Below are 9,138 nucleotides of genomic sequence, written 5' to 3'. Positions count from 1 at the left end.
CTGGTTGTGCGGTCTTGGATATTCCCCATGACTCAAAGGAGCTCACCCAGAGTCTTCAGGCTACAGGGGGAAAGACCTGGGTATTTCAGAAGTTGCACGTTCTCTCTGCCTGGTCAACAGCAGACAGTAGAATAAGACAGGGCCATCCTGTTTCCTGGTCCTCAGTTTAACATATGCTGTATAGGGAAAGTATGGGACAAGGCTGCCACTCCTTGTCAGCACCAGGAACATGCTCTGCCTGGCTGCAGAACATGCAGCTGATAGGCAGATGGTATTTACTTATGTGGTTCATGTGACCAGAAACAATTGCCCTGCCAGAGGTAATGAGCACTCAGTGCTTATAAACACAGGGCCCTTGCAGGGCAGAGAAGTTGTGGTGTGAAGCTTGAGCTGGGGGCCTATTAGACATGAATCCCCTGGTGCTCCTTAGCCTCCAGTTGCTGCCAGAGTCTGAGGGTGCGCTCCCACCAGCATCCTTTGGGATCACTGAGCCAGGCCCTTTTGGGAGCCAGGAATGGATGACCAGGAGATGCACTTGCTGAGATTCTCTATTCCTTCTTGAAAAACAATGCTGAGGGAGTTTTCAGAGAGGCCAGTGATCAGATCTGAGAGCAGGCCACCAGGGAAGAGCAGCTGACCCTTAATCTCGTCTGGAGCAGCTCTTGGGTGGAAGCCTGTGGTATTGTGCAAGATATAAAAAGGTCTGGCCACTACCTGCTCTTGGGAGAGGCAAGCAGCCCACTGCCCACCGGCAGCCTGGTGTTGCATACGGGTGGTTGGGATGCTGGATGGGGAGGTCTAAAGGCTGGTGAGTGGCCCTGGTAGCTGCATGCACAGTGCAAACCATTAACACTTGCAGCAGTGTCACAAGTGTCAGATAATCTTCTAGAAATTATGCTAGTTCATTGTACCAACACTGCATTTAAAACAACTGTTTTGTCACATTTATTTCATTTTTCTTTCTTTCTTTTTCTTTCTCTTCTTTATTTGGGTTACTCACGCATGCCCCTCCTTTGCCTAAGTAGATATACAGAGAGGAGTGGATCTCACTTCAGGAAATACTGCTATGTTTCATTTCTCTTGAGGATCTTGCAGTTTATTGGCATGTTTAAGTAGTTTCCATGGCCTGCAGTGGGAGTTTGTGGCTCAGATTGATTGGAAGGTTTCTCTCTTACATGCAAGTAAGGGATAAAACAAGATAGCTCTAGCATAATGAATACATATTATACTAGGAGTGTCCAAGCATTAGAAAACCTTATCCAGCCTACCAGACTGGTTGTAGGCAGAAGCAGACTAAGAAATTACATGTGTCCTTTCCTTCCAGGAGTCCTGTGGGTCCAGCTCAGTACGTCCCTCTCCTCCTGTCTCTCCACTTCAAGTTACCACAGACCATGCTAGGACCTGCAATAACTTGTTCTTACTTTATACCCACATTTCTGCAACAGAGGTGAGACTCACCTCACAAGCACTGGGAGGGAACAGTGTGCAGAGGGCCAGCCTGTGGCTCCTGCCCTTCTTCCTCCACACCCTGCGTAGGACGGGGCCGTGGGCCTGGGCACAGTGAGAGATTTCTGAAGGTTGCAGCAGAAAAGCTGGTGAAGCAGAAATGTGCTGTAGGATGCTGCATGACAAGACAAGAGGCTGGAACCTTGTTTGAACTCGTAAGCAATCTGTTTTGCAGTGCTGATCAGACATGCACACCTGATCCGCAGCCAGTCTGGGAGACCAGTGCTTGGTACAGGAGTGGCTAAACTTTCCCCACTTTGTGATTTCGAATGGGATGACCATCAAGATAATTCTGCTGCAAACACAAGAGGGCACTCCCACCTCACTTCTACAAGACTTACAGCACTTGTAAAAAGAAGTTCTTAATCCAACAACACAGAATTGCAGCTACTCATTTGCACATGCTTTGGTAACCCAAGAATCACTATGTTTTTATAAGCATTTATAGACCACGCATTTATAGGCCATATTTAAGAATAGTGGTCTTGGTTTGGTGCTTTCTCCAAAATAGTATGTATGAAGAAAAAATTGATTTTAATCCTTGATCTCAATGAAGTAAAACCAAAACTCCTATGTCCTTGTAACCAGAATTGCACTGAAACTGGGGGACTACAGACTACTTTTGGGGATTTCAGACGTGTTATCTCATGGAAACAGAGACTACTACTTTTGTCTACAATAGCAAATTCACTAAGAGCAACCACAGAAAGGGGGAATGTGATTTAAAGTTGTTATGCTTGCCAACACTTGCATGTTTTGAAGTAAAATGCTGGTCCCCCATTCATATAAGTTTCCCTTACCCACTCGCTCTTGTCTGCCTGGTGTGTTATGCTATCAGTGCTTTGCACACTCTAGTCACACAAGAATAAATGTATTTTGATTTTACCCAAGGGCCTCTCAGCTGTTGGGATCAAAGTCTCACTTGGTCACTCAGAACGGGAGTTCCTGAGGTAATAGCAGCCAACAGGGAAACACCAGTGAAATACCGCAAGGGAATTAAGGGGTGTTCCTCTAAGAAGGTGACATGGCCAACAGCCCAGCTGAAGTGCCTCTACACCAATGCGCACAGCATGGGCAACAAACACAAAGAGCTGGAAGCCACCATGCTGCTAGAAAGCTACGACCTAGCTGCCATTGCTGAAACTTGGTGGGACGAATCCCATGGCTGGAGTGCAGCTATCAATGGCTACAGGCTGTTCAGAAGGGACAGGTGAGGAAGGACGGGTGGAGGGGTTGCCCTCTTCATGAAGAAATGGGTAGAGTGTGAAGAGCTGTCTCTAAAGAATAGCCATGAGCAGGCTGAAATGAAAGCTTATGGGTAAGAGTCAGAGACCGAGGCAAAACCACCTTGTGGCTGGTGTCTACCTCAGGCTGCTGGATCAAGGGGAGCTTATTGATGAAGCCTTCTTACTCCGGCTGCAGGAAGCATCATGCTCGCAGGCTCTTGTTCTTCTGGGGGACTTCAACCACCCTGACATCTGCTGGAAAAGTAACACAGCGAGCTATAGGCAATCCAGGAAACAGGACAACTAAAGCTGGACAGGACAACTAAAAGTATTTTAGTAACTTTTAATCTCTCTTTTTCATAGTAGAGTTTTTATCTTCTGTTACTCTAAGGGTCTCAAAGGGAAATGAAATTCATCTCTCATTCTCTTTGCAACTCTGAAACAGTGGATACAGTCATCCTGAAACTGCCGTGTCAGGTCCATCATGTGGACTAGTGCAGCCAGTAGAACTACGGAATGACCAGTAAAATATGCAGCCACTGTGGATGCAACCATTTTCACATCAGCTCCTGCTTTCATGACACCTTTAAGGTGTAATGAGAATAAAATAAAACAGCATTACAACCAGAAATGCTGCATGGAATCTTTTTTACTGTCTTTGGGCTGTATATGGAAAACCTTACATTTTGTGCAGGCAGCTCCTGATGCACAGGGCATGCTACAATGCAGGGGGAGAGGACTTGTGGTGGTGCCAGAGGCCAATGCTGTCCAGGGATAGCCAGCCTCAACAACTTAGACTCAGCAGCTTCCATTTCTCAACTGAGATGTAACAATGAAGAGTTAAACTGCTCTCTATGGTTAGGCTTCAGTTTTGGATGTGTTTAAACAGCATGGGAAACTATCATCGCCAATGAGAAATCTCATGAAATGCTGAACACCAAAAACATTTTTTTAAATCTTATTTGCAAGTAAAACAACATTGGTGGATGGTACCTTAAAAAAGTCCTGAAACTAGATCCTGAGAAGGATAGTCCTGAATCTCATCCATACTCGAGAACATGCAACAAATTTAATTCCAGACTCTTCCATGGCTGCCTGCTGGGAGAAATCTGCCACTGTTAGTGAGAGAGCAGCTTCCCTCAAATGGCATGGAAACCATCCAGCAGGCAAAAAAGGCTGAGAATGGATTGGTTTGAAAGAGAATTCAGATAATGATGATTATTAGTATACTTGATTGCCTGTACAGAAGTTCAAGGAGCAATTCAAGGAGGAAAATGAGCAAGAAGAATTAAAGTTTGTGAAGAAATGGGCATAGACAAAACCTTCAACAATAATTCTCATTAATGGAATGAAAACTTGATTCATGTGATTTGTGTAGTAAGAGAATGGGACAGAAAGAGAAGACATAAAGATGGTCCAGTTTACAAGCGTATTAAATTCAACGTCTACTGACACCAGAAGTCCTTCAACTGACTTCAGTAGACCTTTACTCAAAACTTGTGTCATTGAGAATGGAGGCAACAGAATAATTTGGGTGAGCATATCTAATCTGAAAAATTAGAGGCAGTGCTAGAGCCATATGCTCTATGATCAGCAGCAAAGGAAAAAGTTCCTGAAATTACAAATAAAGCATCCCCAAAACACTGCTGAACAGAAATTTCTCTTGAAAAGTAGGACTATACAATGGGATGGTCTTTAAGCATCTTGGCCATTTATTCTGTCCAGATTCTGACCCTTTAAGGATTTCAGTGCTTTTAAAATCTGTCTTCAACAAGAAAACAAATAGATTTGGACTTCAAGGGGTAAAAAAATGGACGTTAAAATATAAGGGTTAGTTAAAAATTTGTAAAAGTAAAAAATATTTTAACTGTTGATGTAATTGTACAGCATTCACGTGTATTTGTCTTAATAAGATTATGTATAATGTAATTCAAATAAAAATATATGCATCAAAGATACGATTTTTGTAGGAGAAAAGCACCTATAGGTGTCAGTGAAACTTACTGGCAGAACAAACTGGTCAACTTGAAAAAGATCAGTTCAATCCCATGCTGAGTAACGCACAGTGCTGGATTCTAGTGAACACACAGCATGCTGGCTGACTGGTCAGGTTTTGCATGCAAAGCTACCAAGTTGGCTGATGAAGCCAACAGAATAGGTGCAGCTCTTGGTCTTACGATGTGCTTGGCGCATTCCCATGGGACCCTGCAGAAGCTGCCTTGATCAAGAGCACTGTTCTAAGAATGAAAGCAAGTCTGATAAACCAAATTTAATAGTGGGCAGAGAAAGAGAGTGACATTGATCTGGGGGCAAGGTGTAATAAAGGTTTGTAAGTTTTTGCATCTTACTTAATATTCTCGGTCTCACCCAAGAAAAGGGCTTTCAATGGATAACAAGTGGTGGAGTGTTGTAGGCACTCAAAGAGACCTGGAGTATTTTTATACTGAGGTCAGGATTCAGAGCTCTCATTACATTGATTAGCATAATATAATGTATAATTTATGCTATATTATATAGTGTATTGTGCTATATATTTATAGACTGCAAAATACATCGCTTTTTATACATATGCGTGTGTGTGCATATCTATCTATATATATACACACAATATGTACATATGCTATGTAAGTTTGTGCTATACAATGTATATCCAGCTCACTTTAGATTACTGCTTCACAGAGACCTTCTGTTGGTTGCTGGCATTTGCTGTGGACTGGCGGCTCCTCCCTGTCTTTCCTCACCGCCCCGCTCTGTGCCAGGGCTATGGGGAAGGCAGCACAGGATGAAACCATCACCCAGGGTCTCCCTGTGAGCAATGTTAGGGTTTGTGGATGGGGATTATAGGCAATTTCAGCTCCCCAAGCACCCAGAGCAGTACAAAGGATATGGAGTGGAAGTTAAATGGCCTTTATTGCCTGTCATAACATTTGCTTTACCCATTCAGAAGATAAGGGAGAGGTACTTGATTAAGCAGATTCAGCTTAGTGTGATGTGATTCAGAGAAACTCCAGGTTCTAGCGGTTACTCCAGAATAAGCAATATAGAAAAGACCTGGCTCACTATAATTTTTTGTTATATCTCATCATTAAAATATTTTGTGCTCTTAATGGGGCAGTCAACATTCAAAGTGCATATAACAGGCTTTCTGTCATTCTCTGTTACCATCAGAAATGACAAAGATTAAAATTTTGGGTGTAAATAATTATGGCTACAATCTTTACTCAGTTGTTACTCAGCCAAAACTCCTATTAACTTCAATAGATCCATAACATAGATAATACAATTTTTAATGCTGGAGGGATTTTAGTACATTGTGTTTGTCCCTTCTTATATTTCAGATGCAAGGCATTTTAACTGCAGTACTTATCGAGCTTGTTGAATGATTAGCATGAATTAAAATGCATTACAGTTTATAGCTTTTTTTTATAGATACCATTACTGCAATCTTAAAATACACTTGGAAAGGTTAGGCATTTCTGCTTAACAGAAAAATAAAACATTTGCAGAAAAATATTCTCCTATCAACTGAATTAATTCAATTAAGTTTTTAACCTGGCCTGCAAGTTTCCCATGGCAGGGCTCTTAATCTGTCTTTATTGACTTATCCCCTTTCTCAGGCCAAAGTTATCAGACAGCTGGCAGTACCTGCCAGGTCTTCTCCGATAGCCAGCGGTCTGTTACTCATGCAAAGAAATCAGCCAGTCCCATGCATGTGCCTTGAGGTCCCGGATGGCAGAAGGTATTTGCAAAGGGGAGATCCCCCTCTGTGGGCAAGAGGATGCAGGGGTTAAGGCAGCCAAACACCGGGGCTTGTTCATGCAATGGAGTCTTCCCTAGACTTGCTGCACAAATATATTGGTGTCATCCTTTAGTGGCTATTAATCTGAAGTGAAAGCATGTAGATGGGCTGGAGAGGTAAGCCTTGCTCCTTTAAGCCTTATTCTCTTCCTCTGGGACTCTGTTGGTCTGTCATTCAATTTTATTGTACCATCTTCCATGTCCTTGTCCCAATCTAAGAAGTCTTCTACATCAAAAAGTCTCTAGTCCAAGCCTTTTCCACACGGGCTGAAAAGGGAGCAAGGACATTTATACCTCTTCTTATGTAGGAGTCTTGCCACAGAAAACAGTTTAAGAGAAAGACACTGTTTTCCACACTATCCCCCTAATATCTGGGTGCAGAGATAAACTCAGTCTGGTTGCTTTCATCAGCGACCCCAACATACCAATGTTGGCCCTGGTTGCTGAAGCGGCGGCACTTCAGAAACAAAAATATGGAAGTGCTTGCATTGCTAAGTCAGGTATTGCTGCAATGCCTACAAACCTGTGCCTTTTCTCACAGTCTCTTTGTGATATTGACTTCTAATATGAATGGATGGGATCCATCCATCTCCAGCATCCACATGCAGTGCTTTGGACGTAAGCAAACTGAGAAACCCAACAGGTAAACACTGCAGTTTGGGTTATTATGTTAGGCTGTTGAGCCAGCAAGAGCAGCTCAGTGTTATTAATTAGCATGCCTAGACGTGACACAGTTATTAAAGTGAGTGGAGAATTTCTTCTTTGGCAAAACAACGGTAACTGGGGCACGATGGGAAGGAAAGAGGTGAGTCATCCGAGGGCAGAAACAGTCACAAGTTTGCATACATTTTGCCATTTTAGCTGTACATTTTTAATGGCTTTTCGTATACTTGAATCAAAACAGAAAACCTGTGGCTTCAAATCTGAAACGTCAAAGAGCAAAGTTGTATTGCTCAAAACCCCCCTCCACTTCCTCTTTACTTCCTTAGATCTATGTGGGGCATGGAGGATTCCCATGAAGAGTTCAGACGCTCAGAGGTGCTGGGTTTCTGCCCAGCCAATGTGTGGGCAACAAGGATGAACCCACAGGAGCTGATTCCCTTTCTGGGCACTGACAAGGGGACCAGAAAATTGCCCTTCAGATCTGGTTGTAAATTCAAACATGATTCAAAGAATTCAAATAGTGATTATCTGAAGGTAGAATTGCAAGTAAAAATTCCAGCTGTAGATGAACAGAAGGATTTTTAACAGTTCTCACATCTGTCATAAGTTCAGTTGTCATTAGTCTCAGGGATGCTGTGCTGATTAATATTGAATGAGAATCTGACCCTCTTCTTCCATTCTGCCTCTCAGGAATGGAGTCTGTGTGGAGGGATGCTGGCTTGCCCTAAAAGCCTCTGCGTGGCTACAGACTGGTGGTAAGCCCATCGTGATCATTCTCTAAATGGTGGGAGTAGCTGGATAAGGTATCAGCAGGCTTGGGGCAAGTGAGTTACTCCCAGAAAAGAAGTTAAATGCTGGTGACTTGATCTGCTCAGCTAGAGAAAGAAGATTTTTTTTTTTTTTTTTTCAGAGGAAAGGGAGAAAAGCAGGATTCGGCATGTACGGATCTAGCAATGAGAGCCTAGTCCTTATGGCACAGGATTGCTGTTCTTGAGTAGCAGACCATAAGCTTTGTACTGAATTTGCAAGGCAGCAGAGCTGCGGTTTGTCAGACTTGCTCCGTCTGAGCTTTTCTTGACATGCCGGTAGCTTTGTTTTACTTGGTCTAGCTGTGACAGCAATTTCTCTAATTGACCAGGTGTCTGTGGTTAATTTGTTTTGCTTTTGTTTGTCTTTGTGCGGTACAACCATAGTTCTGTATAGATATTGTGACAGGCAGTTATTCTATATGTAGAACAAGATATTTATGGCTCTAACACAATGATGTAGCGTAGAGAAATACAGCCCTGGTACAATAGCAAGGGCCTTGAGAAGTGGAAAAACAAGACATAGCATGGAGGAATGCAGGCATGGAATGATAAGAGATATGGCACTGGCCTGGCACCGGAGACCCCAACGGCTATAAACAGTTCTCTGATGGTCTGATAAAGAAGCACAGACCTGGACAAAACTGGTTTTAGAGGTAACAAAGGAAATAAATAGTATATTCTTTTGCTGTGAAAGGTATGTCTGAGGTCCAGGGAGCCTCTCATGGTGCTCTGGGCATCATCAGTGTAGAGCTGCCCTAGAAGCAAGGCTTTTGATACTGTCTCCCATAACATGCTCATAGGGAAGCTCAAGAAGTGTGGGCTGGATGAGTGGACAGTGAGGTGGATTGAGAACTGGCTGAATGGCAGGGCTCAGAGGGTTCTGATCGGCGGGGCAGAGTCCAGTTGGAGGCCGGTAGTTAGTGGAGTTCCCCAGGGCTCAGTACTCGGCCCAGTCTTGTTCAACTTGTTCATCAATGACCTGGACGAGGGGACAGAGTGTACCCTCAGCAAGTTTGCTGATGACACAAAGCTGGGAGAAGTGGCTGATACGCCGGAAGGCTGCGCTGCCATTCAGTGGGACCTGGACAGGCTGGAGAGTTGGGGGGAGAGGAACCCGATGAAATGCAACAAGGGCA

Source organism: Egretta garzetta, unplaced genomic scaffold, assembly GCF_000687185.1.
Source record: "Egretta garzetta isolate BGI_Z169 unplaced genomic scaffold, ASM68718v1 scaffold430, whole genome shotgun sequence".
NCBI classification, from domain to species: Eukaryota; Metazoa; Chordata; class Aves; order Pelecaniformes; family Ardeidae; genus Egretta; species Egretta garzetta.
This window is presented reverse-complemented; position numbering follows the sequence as displayed.